The following is a 15638-nucleotide window of genomic DNA, read 5'->3' as shown; positions in this document are numbered from 1 at the left end:
GGCGCCGTCTACGTACATCACGTCGCCCCGCCCCGTGGCTCCGCCCCCGTGTCTCGCGCTTCAGCTTGGCCCGCGCTTTTCGCGCGTCGCCTCCGGGAGCGCTCGCCTAGTGAAGAAGCTCAGGGGAGAGGCGCGGCCGCCAAAGCAGGAGTGAGAGTGACTTGACGCCGGGAGGGAGACCCCAAAGAGGCCTCAGCCGCAGAAGGCCGGAGTCCTGGCCGCTGTCGGCCTTCCCCGAGGGCTTCGACCGGGCCCCTCAGGCCGCGCACCGGCTGAGCGCCGCCCGCCTCACGGATCCCGTCCTGCCTCGCCGACCCAGTCGCCCTGGTGAGACCTTTGAGATAGTTGCCACACCAGCCGTCGCCCCCCCACCCCCCGACCGTTTCTTTCACGTGTTTCTGACGTGGCTGGCGGGCTTTTTATGTTCTGCATCACTTTACGTGTCATAAGTTCATTTTATATTCTCGATAACCCTATGGGGCGGTCATTATCCCCTTGTTACAGTTGAGTAAACTGAGGTACAGGCAGGTTCCAGAACTTAGCCCAAAGCCAGAGGGAGGGAGGGAGGTGGGGGATGCACCCAGGCGGCCTGGCCGCAGAATGGCCCTTACAAACAGTGTTAAATCCACCTGTTAAGTGGTGTGTGCGTCTCTGAACCTAAATGATCTGTGAACGAGGAAGAATAGGAAGAGGTAGATGTCAAAGACATACGAGCATGAGAACATGACCTTGTTTTAATCCGAGGAATTACAAGAACGTTGCCAAGATGATACTTTTAATGCTCCGTGTACCACCGAAAGACAGTTGTCACACCGTTCACAGCTGCCACACTTTGGAAAACACCCAACCTAATAGCTTTTCAGCTGATAGCGTGCACTGTATGCCGAATTCTTATGCTGGGTATCCCACGTGTATTATTTTATTTAATCCTCATAAGAACTCTGAAGAAGGTATTTGTTTGGGAACCTGAGGCCCAGAGAGGTTAAGGGACTTACCAGAGTTTACACAGCTAGTAAGTGTTAGAGCTGAGGTTGACCAGAGAGCTGACACATGAATAAAACATGGCCATGCCCTGGCAGGTTTTCTCAGAAAGTCATGATAATGTGGTAAGTGGTTATAGAAACTTACTCATTCGCATGTGCATGTGAAACGCTGGGCTAATCTCTGAGCTACACTAGCGCGTAAAACCACATGACCTCCCTTTCCTGGAGCTGACATTCTGGTGAGTGCCATGGCAGAAAGAAAATGATGATGTGATAGAGTGACTTTTAGGGTTACATTAGATAAGGTGATCTGGGATGGCTCTTGTCAGATGATATTGCCAAGGCTTGAAAGCTGAGAAAAACCTGTTGGATGAAGGGTTGGAGGTAGAGTGTACTAAGAAGAGGGAATAGCAACTGTAAAGGTCCTGAAATGAGAACGAGATGAGTTGTCATAGAGTTTACCAAGTGGGAACAACAGAGGTGATCCCATGTTATGGGTTGAATTGTGTCCCTCCAAAATTCATCAGAATTTTGTTTCAGAATGTGGCTGTATTTGGAAACAGGACCTGTAAAGAGGTGATTAAGTTAAAGTGAGGCCCTTAGAGTGGGTCCCAATCTAATCTGACTGGTGTACTTATAAGAAGAAATTTGAACACACAGGGAGATACCAGGAATGCACATGCACAGGGGAAAGACACAGTGAGAAGGTGGACATTTGAAAGCCAAGGAGAGAGGCCTCAGAAGAAACCAAACCTGCCTGTGTCTTCATCTTGAACTTCCAGCCTCCAGAACTGTGAGAAAATAAAGTTTTGTGGTTTAAGCCACCTGGTCATACTGTTTTGTTATGGGAGCCCTAGCAAACTAATATGACACAAAATTAGGTATTGATTACAATTATAATAAGAGCCCTACATGAAAAGTATGGGGCTCATGAGAGGGTATAGCAAGGGCACCTAAACCATTCTGGCCTGGAAGAGGGAAGGACTCTTAAAAGTGGGACATTTAAGTTGAGATCTGAAAGGGGAGGAGTTAGCCTGGGGAAAGGCCTTCCAATCATTTAGTTTTGTGCCTCTGTAACTCCGATATATCCACAGAAAACTTTTCATCTTGCAAAACTGAAACTCTACCCATTGAACAATAACTTCTCATTCCCTCCTCCCCTGGTAACCACTATACCACTTCCTGCCTCTGTGAATTTGACTTTTCAGGATTTTGAAAGAGGTTCTGTGGAGCAAAGGTGAAGAAGTGATCCATTCTGTAGTCTGCATCTGGGAAACAGAGCTGACTATGAATATGATCTTGAAGGATAGGCACATGTCTTATCAGCTTAAGAGGAAAACAATTCTTGACAGAAGTAAGAGCATATGTACACCAGCTAAGGATGCTGGAAGCTCCAGACCTTCCCTCTGGACCTCTGTTGTTACCAGTCTGCTTGCACACTGGATTCTGATTCCTTTTCCTGAAACATTGGCCTCATCATGGCCACTGACCTACTCCACAATTTACAATGACTGTCATTGTCTGAGGGATGAAGGTCAAATTCTTCAAACTTCAAACTTCTACATTTTTATTTGACATAGAAAATACTTATAATTAAAGCTAATCCCCAAAGTCTCTTTCTAGCCATCAAAATGTAATAAATGAGAAGTGATTTAAAAGTAATAATGTAATTTTAACTTTGAATTAAACTCCCAGACAGGGAAGATAACTCCTTGATCTCTCTATGCTATTGAATTGTAGAATACAGAGAGGATTGGTTTCACACTCAATAATGTGTTAACCTGTTTTAGTTACCCAGCCAAGCAAACATCATTTTGGGGGAAGAGATATTTTCATAGGTCTTCACACAATTCTGAATCCTTCATAATGGAATTTGTTGGAAGTGTGAAAACCTCCAATTCCTTCCAGTTACTAAATCCATCAAGAACACACCCCCTGAGTCTCTTCAATCTTGGAGCTGATCATGTCTAAGGCTGTGCAGCCCAGTACAGTAAGCCTAGTCATATGTTGCTACTGAGCACTTGAAAGGTAGCTAATGTGACTGAGTAACAGAATATTTAAATTTAGTAAATTTAAAAACTATAGCAGTGTAAAATATTTTCCTGTTATACACATTTCATTGTTTTGGAAGGACTGCATTTCACTTTAGCCTTGCAAATTTATTGTCTGCATTGAGATGGGCTGTAAGTGTAAAATATATACCACATTTCAAAGACTTGAAGAAAGTAAAATATTTATATTTTTTATATTGACTACATGTTGAAATACTGAGTTTGGATGTATTGGTCTAAATAAAACCTAGCATTACAATTAATTTCATGTTTCTTTTTTTAATGAGGCTGCTAGAAAATTTAAAATGATATATATATCTTGCATTTCTTTTTCTTCTCTTTCTCCTCCCTCCCTCCCTCCCGTCCCCCCTCCCTTTCCCCTTTCTTCTTTCTTTTTCTCTTTTTCTGTTAGCTTTTGTTCTTTTGTTCTTTGCAAGTACCAGAAATTGACAATGGCTTATTACATAAAATGGGGATTTATTAGAAGGACATTTCTAGTAGTTCATAATAAGGTTTGAGAACAAGGACAAGTTAAAAGCACAGAAACCAGGGCAGCCCAGGTATCTAGGAAGCAGGAACTAACTTAGTGCCACTGCAGGAATGATGAGCATCAGGTGATTGCTCTTAGGACACTCAGTTTTTCAAAGTCAAGGAGAGAATCTCATTGAGTCTTAGCTAAGAGAGGGCAGGACCTGATTTATAGTCCCTTTAGGACTATACAAAATGGGGGAGGGTAATTCTTTAAAGAGAAATTGGGTGCTATAACCAAAGAAGAGAGAATCATTTTACAAGCCAAAACAGCAAAGCCAAGGTTAAGTATCTATTTAAGGCAGGAAAGAGGAGAGTTCTGTTGACACAGCCATGGAGGACAAATAAGGAGCATCAGTTGGGAAACTGACATACAATATCAGATCTCCCTTTCTCACAAAATGTGTTCCCTCTTACTACTAAATCTTACTACTTTATGACTAACAGTCATAGACTCCTATTTTTTTCTGCCTTCTGCCTTTTTCATTCTTTAACAAATATTTTTAAGCACCTCTTATGTTCCTGGCCCTTTGGTAGGTGGTGGGGAAAATACCCCTTCCCTGATGGTATGCCACAGACAAGGATACAGGTCTTAAATGCTGTCAGGGATAAGACTTATGGCAGGAAACCTAATCTGGATTTGAGGAGCTTGGAGAGCTTTCCTTGGGGAAGTGACACCTAAGCTGAGACCACAAGATGAATTAAGTCTATACCAGACAAAAAAGGGAAAGGGGCAGGAGTAATGAAGGAGAATTTAATTCAGATGGATGACCTCCCTTTCCTGGAGCTGACATTCTGGTGAGTGCCATGGCAGAAAGAAAATGATGATGTGATAGAGTGACTTTTAGGGTTACATTAGATAAGGTGATCTGGGATGACTCTTGTCAGATGATATTGCCAAGGCTTGAAAGCTGAGAAAAACCTGTTGGATGAAGGGTTGGAGGTAGAGTGTACTAAGAAGAGGGAATAGCAACTGTAAAGGTCCTGAGATTTTGATTCGGGTTGCATTGAATCTATAGATCAAGTTGGGAAGAACTGCCATATTGACAACATTGAGTCTTCCTATCCATGAACATGGGCTATCTCTCCATTTATTTAGTTCTTTGATTTTGTAAGAGTTTTGTAGTTCCCTCATATAGATCTTCTACATGTTTTGTTAGATTTATACCTAAGTATTTCACTTTTGGGGAATGCTAATAAAAATGGTATTGCTGGAGATTAATGTGAATTAAAAGAGATAAGGCTAGAGTGCTAGCAAAGGTAAGATCACAGGGTGCATTTTATGCTCTGTTAAATGGCACAAACTTTATCCTACGGAACTTGGGAACCACTGACTACATATATTTAAAATTTAAATGGAATAAGAAGACCTCAGAAAAGAAAAAACATTTCAAGTATGAAGAGAAATAAGAGTTTAGTTACATAGCAGTCATGAGCAGGGCCTTTCAATAATAATTAATAGAAAAAACATTTTAAGTTTCTGTGTATCCATTTTTAGTTTTATTTTTCTTGTGTACGTGCATTTTCTAATATGCATTTTGGAATGTACACTGATTACGTATTTAAAATTGATAGCTTTTATCAAAAAATGTAAAAGAAGATCTTTGCAAATAAATAATAGTTACTTAAATATAAAGGGCGAAGTGTAATGATTTCTTTTAGTCCATTTTTATTTACTTGGAATTCAAAAATGGCCTGACATACCCTAAGTGAATGAATTATCTGCCTAATATTGGTAGATCTCCAAAAATTATATTAGTTCTCTGGGAACTTCATAACTATTTGGCAGTCTATTTAACTTTACATATCAAATACATTCTTAAGATAAATGTATCTTAAAGATACATTTCTCCATAGAAATAATTTAGGGAATGAAAATTTCATGTAACTGCCAATTATAAAGGAACACCAGAGTATAAGGATTTTTGAGATGACCTTGACTAAGCTTTTAGCTTTCCTATTTTCAACTGCTATCTTATAATATTTGGAGTATGCACCCCAAATTTTGTATTCCTTCATTGGTAAAACTTTAAGAACCGGTTTTGACTAGTCAGGTCCCAATAGATATGAACTGTTATAAGCATCAATGTTAGAAATATAGTCAATTAAGAACTGGGATTAAAACTAACTAAAAAGCTGTAGTGATGCAAATTTCCCAATGACTGATTCATACTTCATTCAACAAAAGCAGAATAAAAATTTAAAGACAGGAATAAAGTAGTTGTTCAGCTACCAGATCACATCAGCATTTTGATTATTCAGGGAGAACTTTTACTTGACTGCAAATTGGTCTTCTTTACTTCCGAAGTATGAACAATCACTATCACATATAATATCTACATGTTTAATCCTTGACATCTGCATTTTGTATTTGAGCTGTGTATGCCTGTGAGTGTGTGTGTGTCTAAGGATGGACTTTGGCACATTAATTTATCTAGTTGAAAACTTTATTCATTTCTATTTCTATTGTACTAACAGACAAATTGGTTGCAGCTGGTCACAATTGCTTTTGAAAAGGATTCAATAACATACTGTTTCAAATACAAATGTATATAGTTGAGCAATGATTAAACAACTGTACCACTCTATCCATTCATAAAGTATTTACTGTGAGCATCAAGCAAAGAGAAATACGCATATACTAAAATTCTGAGTTTTATCTATACTGTTTATTAGATAGGTAGGTAAATTTGTGTGGCATCTGTAAATGAATGAATGTCAATACTTTTTCAAAACTTCATGCTGATAATGTATATATAACTTTGGTAAAAAAATATATATATAACCTTTCCTATTTTCATTGAAACTGAAACTCTCAAAAACCCCCCAAAACCCCACAGGCTTATTTGGCAGAAGTTGACAAGCTGAATCTACAATTTTTCTCAAAGGGTGAAGAAACTAGGATAGATAGAACAATTTTGAAAAAGAAGAAAGTTTAAGAACTCACACTAGTTTATTTCAATGTCACTATAAAGCTACTAATCAAGATAGGTTAATATTGGTGAAGCATAGATATGTAAATCAGTGGAACAAAATATAAATTTCAGGAGTACTCCCAACAATGATGAATTGACTTTTTCTAATTAATAAACTTTACTTTTGGAACAGTTTAGATTTATAGAAAAAGTAACCAGATAGTACAGAGAATTCTGATATGCTCTCCACCTTCCCCACGCCACATAGTTTTCCCTATCATTAATATCTTGTAATAGTATGGTACATTTGTTATAACTGAAGAACCAATAATGATACATTAGTATTAACTAAAGTTCATGATTTGCATAAATGCTCACTCTAAAGTCTTGCTATGAGGTTGGTGTTATCCTAAAAACAAAAGCAGAGAAAAACAATAGATGTAACAAAACTACAATTACAGACCAATATCCCTTAGGAATATAGACACACAAAAATAACAAAATTGAAAAAACCAATAAACAAAAACAAAAAATTTCATCAAAATACTACCAAAACAGATCCAGCAATGTATAAATGAATTGAACACCATGACCAAAAGAGCTTCAAGTATATAAAAGTTTCAAGATTGGTTCAACCTAAGAAAATTGATCAATGTAATATACCATATTAATAGAATGAAGGAAAAAAACAACAAATGATCATCTCAATTTGATGGAAATAAAAAGTATTTGACAAAATCCAACACATTTTCATGATAAACTAAAACTGAAGCCAGGAATAGAAGGGAACTTTTCAACCTGACAAAAACATTTATGAAAAATCCATAGCTAACATCATATTTAATGATGAAAGACTTAAGGATTTCCTCCTAACATCAAGAACAAGACAAGTATGCCCATTCTTACCACTTCTACTCAACATTGTACTGAAGGCTCTAGCCAGGGAAATTAGCCAGAAAAAAAAGAAATAAACGGCACCTGATAGGACAGAAGAAATTAAAACACTCTATTCAAAGATGGCGTGAGCTTGTATATAGTAAATCCTAAGTAATCCACGGGAAAAAAACTATTTGATAAAAGAATTTAACAAGGCTGCAGGATACAAGATCAAGATACAAAAATCAACTGTATTTCTTACATTGGCAATAAACAATCAAAATTGAAATTAAGAAAACAGTTCCATTTACAATAGAATCAAAAACAATAAAATCCTCAGAAATAAATTTAATAAAAGAAATCCAAGGTTTATACATTGAAAACTATAAAACATTGTTCAAAGAAACTAAAGAAGACCTAAGTCAATGGAAAAACATCCTGTATTCATGGACCTGAAGACTTAGTTTTGTTAAGATGTCAATAATCCCCAAATTTATCTACAGATTCAACACAATCCGTATCAAAATCCAAGCTTCCTTTTTTGCTGAAATTGACAAACTGTTCCTAAAATTCGTATGGAATTTTTGGGACCACTGAGAAGCCAAAGCAAGTTTGAAAAAGAACAAAGTTATAGAATTCACATTTCCTGATTTTAAAACATTACTACAAACACACAATAATCAATAGGATGTGGTATTTTTATATAGATAGACATATAGATTAATGGAATGTAATTGAGATTTCAGATGTAGACCCTTACATTTATAGTCAACTGATTTTTAACAACAGTATAAAGACAATTCAAGGGAAAGCAGAGAATATTTAATAAATGTCTGTGCAAACCAGATCTCCACATACAAAAAGAATGGATTTGGACCCATACCTCACAGCATTTACCAAAAATATATCAAACAGATCAAAGACATAAATGTGAGATCTAAAACTATACAATTTGTAGAAAATGTAAATGCAGATCTTTGTGACCTTGAGTTAGGCAATGATTTCATAGATATGAAACCAAAAGCAGAACAACAAAAGAACAAAATAGATAAATTGTACCACATCAAAAAAATTTTTAATATGTGCTTTAAATTATACTCTCAAGAAAGTATAAAGTTAACCCACAAAAATGAAAGAAAATATATGCCAGTCATATATCTGATAAGGGATTTGTATCAAGAGTATATAAAGTACTCTTAAAACAAAACAATAAAAAGATAATATACAAAGGATTTGAATAGACATTTCTCCAAAGAAGATAAACAACAGGCACATGAAAAGTCACTCAATATCTTTAGTTATAAGGGCAATGTAAATTAAAACCACAACAAGCACCATTTTACACCTACTACTATAGCTCTAATCAAAAGGTCAGAAATAACAAATGTTTGCTAAAATATGAAGAAATCAGAACCCTCATATATGCTGGTGGGAATTTTAAATGCAACAGCCACTTTTGAACAGTTTGATAGGTCCTAAAAAAATGTATGCATAGGGTTGCTAAATGACCTAACAATTCCACACCTAGGTATACACCCAAGAGAATTGAAAACATATAGCCACACAAAAACATGTACACAAATGTTCCTAACAGCTTTATTAATAATAGCCAAAAGCTGGAAGCTATCCAAATATTCATCTCTTGATGAATATATAAACACAATGTGGTATATTGATGCAATGGAATATTATCCAGTCCTGAAAAGGAATGAAGTACTTAACCAAACTACAATATGGATGATATTCTTACACCGATACATACAGATAAATATATATATATGTATATATATACATATATATATCTAGGTCTATATAGTTATTTAGATATATGGATATAAATGTACACTTGGTCATAAAGTAAAATATCTTTTTCATTGTGGGGTCAAAATAAAAAACATTTGAAAATCATTGTTATATCCTGGCTGGTACAAAAAACAAAACACAAAAAAGGAATAATATTCATGGCATGTGAAAATTATAAGAAATTCAAGTTTTAGATTCCATAAATAAAGTTTTGTTGGAACGCAATAAGGCTCCTTTATTTACATACTGTCTATGGCAGTTTTTGCATTACAGTGGCTAAGTTGCGTTATTGTAACAGAGAATGCACAGCCTGTAAAACCTAATATTCACTCTCTGTTCTTTTATAGAAAAAAACAATTTTTAAACCATGGATTAGACAGTAAGTACTTGGCAGGAAAATGAAGGAAAAGGTAGAATAATACTTTGGGGAGTCTCTATAAGTATATGTGGATTTTAAAAATAATCAGATAAATTTAATTGTGAGACTTGAAACAACAGAAGACAGCAAATTTTAAAAAGAAGAATTCAGTTATTATTACACAAGTTCTTGGAATGTTAATGGTTAATTTTAAAATAATAAACACAAAAGGATAAATTTACAGTTTGTGTAAATATATAGATTTCTTGAGCAACTACTGTATTCTGAAAATTGTACTGAGAGAAATGAATAGGATCTATGCCTCAAGACTTATTTAATATGGTTGAAGAGTCAGTACTTGTCATTCACTATTACTCATAATTTGTAAATTTTGATAATTCCCAGGGACTGCAGTCACATGTACTGGTATTTGAGGTATGGAGTTACTTCCCCTTAAAACCAATAATCCCACTGAATTTCAGATTCACTTTACTATGTTGTTCTATACAAATGACTAATTTCTAATTATATGAAATAAAAATTATGGACAGAAGCCTATGAGTAGGAGTTATACACCCATATTCCCAGTAAGACTCATTCCCTGATCCAGGGGCCAAAGGAAGCTAAGTATTTTGAATAATATCGATTATGGTTCCCAATTTCTCAGTGACCCCTTCCTTCTCATGCTGTTGACTAACTGCTAGCTCTTTTGAAAGTCAGGATAGTTGTGGTCTCAGCAGGAAACATTTATTCCAAATCTTCTTCTCTGGTTCTGCCTTTCCAGGTTGGATGGAGACAGAGAAAAAGAGAAAGAATCCAGGAATCCAGACGATCTGCAGAGAACACTGTATTCTGTGCACATGCACAGGAGGTACATGGTGGCATAAGCCCTGGACTGGGAGGCAGGAAAATCTGCGTTCAGCTCCCTGATCATCATCTAACTAGTTGTGTAAGTTCCTGCACATTTAATTTCTCAGGACTTTAGTTTCCTACTGTAAAATGAGATTATGGTAAATGGTCTATATTTTTTAGCTTTAAATTTATTTTTGAGTTGACCATAAAAATATAACCCTTATGTTTTAACACACTTCCTAAACAGATTCAAAGAATGTAACTTATCAACACCATAGTATACGGCATATGTGATAATGTTACACGGAGAAGTTTCTGCACATTGTCAGCTTATAATTCCAAAATAGTATTAAATGAATTGTGAAGCACTGGTGGAAGTTTTCTAAGTATAAATAAAAGAGCTTTTATAAACAAAGGAATGCATTGTGACAGGCTTGAAAGATAGGTTAACATAGGTCAAAATACCTAATCTGAAAGATTAAGTTTACTATCTTTAGACAATGATCATATTAGATGAATTTAGTTAGGGTTTTTTCTATTATCATCCATAGGAATATAAACTTTACTGTAATTTCTTGGTTCTAATTAAAATGGAGTACAATCATCCAAAATCCAAAGCTACATTTAATCATCTGAGCTATTCTTATTGTTTAAGGCATTCTGAGGTTCTGAGATCCTTGATAATAAACTTCTTAGGAATAAATAAAAAATAAAACTTCTTAGGAATAAAACTTCTTAGGATAATAAACTTCTTAAAAATAAAAGAATAAACTTCTTAGGAATAAAACTTCTTAGGAGAAATATTAGCTTCTACATTTTAGAAAATTTGCTTCATGTTAGGCTATAGGAAAATTACTGGTATACATAATTTTCCCTCCATTGAACTGCAACCTTAGGTCATAAATGCATGTTTTATTAATAGTATTAATATTGACTAGATAAGTCTATATAATTAATTTGCATGCTTAACTATTCCCTCCCATCTTTCTCCAAATTTTGCATTTTCCCCCCTTATGTACTACTTTGAAATCTTCATTAATCTTCATGATTTTTTCTTTTCTATAATCTTTGGTTGAAGATTTTGGTTCTTAATCTTTAAGAACTGTACCATGATATCTAAGATTGTCCATCTATTCTACATCATCTTATATTTTTTTCTCATGTACCTTGTTTTTAAATCCTTTTATTGCTTGCTACATATTTGACCTAGAATATAGCTTAAGTAAGTACCAACCTCTCTAACTACTAAGACATTTACTGCTTTTATTTGAAAATATATAAGAAATTTCTCTCTTCAAAACAGCACGTTCATTCAAATTTAAAACCATGGAAAATGCTAAATTTACACAAGTCCAATAAAGATGCAATGTTGTAAGTCCTATGAAAAATATGAATCTGATTTTGTAATGTCATTAAGGAAATACTATCACAAAAACAGCATCAGGTGTGGCTGCAAGGCCATTAAAAAAGTAATATGCCAGGAAACATTTTTAGTAGTTTCATTGTCTAAAGTTAAATTGAACACTTAGTCATCTTGTGCCAGTAATAGAATTGTTCAATTACTCAACTAGAAATACTTATATATATGTATACACACACATTGCATAGTTTACTGTTGTGCATTTTATTTTATGCTAATTATAGCTCAATAAAACTGATAAGAAAAAATATATGAAATTACTGGAAAACTAAATGAAATTAAAAATAATAATATACTAATTGTTAAAAAATCGCTGTGTAGTATAAACTTAGGAAGACTAATATCAGGTAGAAATTTCTTTTTTTAAAAAAATGGAATTTCAAAGACAAAGGAGTCTTCCACAAGACATTAAAGCAAATGAAAGATAGGATTATATCTATGAGAGGGTAGTGAGATTTACAGAGGATAATACAAATGTTTAATTAAACTTTTATTTTACCTAAAAAGAAGTGAACCCACATATTTACTAGGTACTCATTATTAGCAGTTGACAGAATCGAATAAAAATAGTGTTATAATTTCTGAACTCAGCGTAATACAATGATTAAGAACAAGGTGTCTGAGGTCTGGTGACTTAGTTTTAAATATTTGCCCCAAATTCCCTAGCTCTGTGATTTTGGACAAATTATTTAATCTCTCTAAGCCTCAGGATTTTTATTTATAATATGGGAAAAACAGCAATACGTACTTTTGGGATTTGTGGTGAAGAGTCAAAGACAAAAAATACATAAACTACTTAGCACTGGGTTTGTTGAGAATAAAGGCTAACATATTTTTAATGGAAATAAGACACTGTGTTAGGTTGGGAAATGTTTACTAGCATAGTCTGTGTAGTAATATGATGAAACTGTATTTTTAAACATATTGCTTCACAACACTCCTCTATGCTAGGAAGCGATAAATGTAGCAGTGGGGAAAAGAAAAAGTAAGTAATTTCCCCATTAAGTAAAGTTCATATCAATGAAGAGGTAAATTTCAGTAGAAACTATAATATCTCTTGTGACATCAACTATGTGTGTTTTCAGTGGTATGATAGCCTCTTCCTTATGAATGATATCTAGGCCATGTTCCTTAAAATCCCTCTGTGCAGTAGCCCAGTCTGATAGAATGAAAAATGAATGTCAAACTGCCATGAAAAATAAGAGTAGTGAAGAAAATCTGAGCACTACATGCACTAGGTTTTGCTTAAAGGGCATATAGAAAATAATTTGACATAAATATTGATATGTGGAAAACATTGATATGTGGGGAACTGTATTAACACAAAGCATCAGACATAGGGCTGCTAGATTTAAACAATATTTTGCTTTAAAAATGAGAAAAAAAAGGAAAATTCTGAAAAGGGAAAAAAAGCCAAAGCAGAAACTGATTATTTTGGAAAAGGTCAACAAATAGTGCAAACAAGACCCATGGCAGACTCTGAAATTTCCCATATGGGAAAGCCATTCGTATGTGCAGAAGTATCAACAGCTTTGAAGTTAAGTAAGAAGGATAATTATTGCTTTAACTAGATACATCTCCAAATGAAATCTAGGGTGAAATGGAGCTATTCCTTGCCATAAATTATAGGGACATAGTTCTCCTAGAACTCATGGTTCCTATGACTTATTTTCAGGTTGCTTCACAGAAACAGATTGTTGAATATACTTACTCATTAGCAGAGGTCTCAACAAGTCAATTCCACAAAATAATAAATACACAGAGAAAAAAAATAAAAGAGTAAATTGAGTTTCAATTTTTAATGACATGCACATCCAACTTAGAAGATAGTTAACCATGCCCTAAAAATTCTGTGATTTCTTGATATCATTAATAAAGTCATACTCAAATAACATTTTCTCATTGAAATTGTTGTTAAACTGTCTTTTCTTTCATCATTACGTATACTTCAGTGCCCATCAGGAACCCTGCTATCATCCACATTTTATAGTCATGGTGAACAGATTATATGGCAGTGGAAGATGATATACCATATACCAGCCTCCCTCTCCCTACTTTATTAATATATTGGAGACTAAGCTAGTTCTGACACATTAGCAGGCTCTCAGAACACATATAGGTTACTAGGTAGGTGAACATTAGATCTGGTGATTCTTCTGACATGTCAAAGCTTCTCTTTAAAGGCTTATTCATCTAAGTTTTCTCTCATAATCTATTTATAGGACTCAAAAGAGACTTTGATCAAAAGTGGTTGGATCATATCTTTAACAGTGTGAAAGTTAGATTTATTTTTTACATCTGCTAAACTGCTTTTTCATATACACTCCCCCAGTGACTTTCACAAGCATCACTCCAGTGCATATACCAGAGACTTCATGCTGCAAATACTGCTCCTTGTGCTTGAGGCAGAGATTCTACCACTAGGAGTCCTACTCAATCACTTGATAAGTATTAATATGTCAGCCATGAGAAGGCCTAAGACCCTTGCCATTAAATTCCAGGTTGTTTGTAAGGCACTATAGGGGGATGTATATCTTTTAAAGAATATGGGCAATATGTACATCATCTGAGTTAAATGAACACCATTTATACCCACGGATATTAGACATGTAGAGCCAGGAATATTAACAGAAGAGCTCTTATTAGATGTCAGAGTAACAATTGCCAAGTACCCCTGTAGTAGACCATTATGCCATAGTTTCCTGAAAATAGCCTCATGTCTTAGTTTCTTTCTTAGCTCTCCATTTTCCCCTTGTGAGCTATCTTCTATTTATTTGACACAGTTTATGTAATCTATCTCTACACTTGTTCTTGCTCTGTTGTCAGATATTAAGTGGCCTAAGCCACTTGACCTCCTAGTTCACTACACCCAACTTGCGACTATCTTATTTACTTGGACTAGTTTGGAGTATTTACTTGATTATTTACTTGGATTATTTACTTTATCCTGACACGACCAGTTCCATTCACCTTCACTTATTGCCAAGGTCCACTTTTTTTAATGTGGTTGATTTTTATCTATATTTCACAAGAAATGTTGTAGATTATAATTCATGGGGTAAAATGTGGAGTCTGAAAAGATCATCAAACACCATGGAGCATACCCAAAAGAGGAGAACAATTTTAGGTTTACACTGCTTCTGTGAAGGAACACTCTAGATCTTAATTGAGTTCACCCTAGGTCTTAAATACAAAGCCAGAGTTCCATGAAGAATGTCAGGGATACTGTTCACAAAAAAGGGGTAATGTATGTAGCACAGTCTGTCAATTTCACACTCTATCTCTTTGGCCTACACCTCAGGTAGTTTTCATAGAGGACTTAAACATACCAACAACTTCCTGCATCTCTGCTCTGGAGATATCTCTGGCCATGGGAAGATGCTAGGCAGTCACACAAGGCAAGCTTAAAGTGCATGCAAGGTAATTCACTGGAGCTCCTGGAGTCCCAGGGGTTGTAGGTAATTTCTCCAACTTTTATTTGCAGGGCAAGGGGTTATATATAAGTTCTTCAATTCCCTGCCCCTCAGTAGTCAAATTCTGTGGCATGTTTTGCACAGTGTTTTAGCGGCTTCTGGTGATATTAATCCCAATTGCCAACAGGGGTAACTTGCTCATTAACTCGTCTTCTATTGACTTGACTCCATTCATTTCTCACTTCCCTTCTTTCTCAAGTAGTTCCAGGGTTCAACTCACAAAGAGATTTCTTGTATCTAAATTCCTGTGTTAGTATCTATTTATGGAAGAACCCAAATTAAGATAAAACATAAGGATTTGTTCCCCAAATTGATCATATTTATAGTTCATGTAGTCTAAATTGTTACCTAGTACTAGGTACTTTATTATTTTGACCTC

General features: G+C 35.2%; 1 long non-coding RNA gene across 4 annotated transcripts in view; it reads left to right on the top strand.

Annotated features, from left to right (window-relative positions):
* Window positions 1-2: 2 nt before the first annotated feature.
* The window catches only part of LOC309621656, a 40204-nt gene continuing 24568 nt past the window's right edge, over window positions 3-15638 (top strand). For 3 of the 4 annotated variants that reach the window (XR_014240129.1, XR_014240130.1, XR_014240132.1), the window contains exon 1: window positions 9939-10463. This is a non-coding gene — a long non-coding RNA (uncharacterized lncRNA). Of the gene's footprint in view, window positions 328-9938; window positions 10464-15638 lie in introns of those variants that run through there. The other variant, XR_014240131.1, reaches the window with a different exon arrangement.

The sequence above is a fragment of the Balaenoptera borealis genome (genome assembly GCF_965194805.1).
Source record: "Balaenoptera borealis genome assembly, contig: HAP1_SCAFFOLD_787, whole genome shotgun sequence".
Taxonomy (NCBI): Eukaryota; Metazoa; Chordata; class Mammalia; order Artiodactyla; family Balaenopteridae; genus Balaenoptera; species Balaenoptera borealis.
This window is presented reverse-complemented; position numbering and strand designations above follow the sequence as displayed.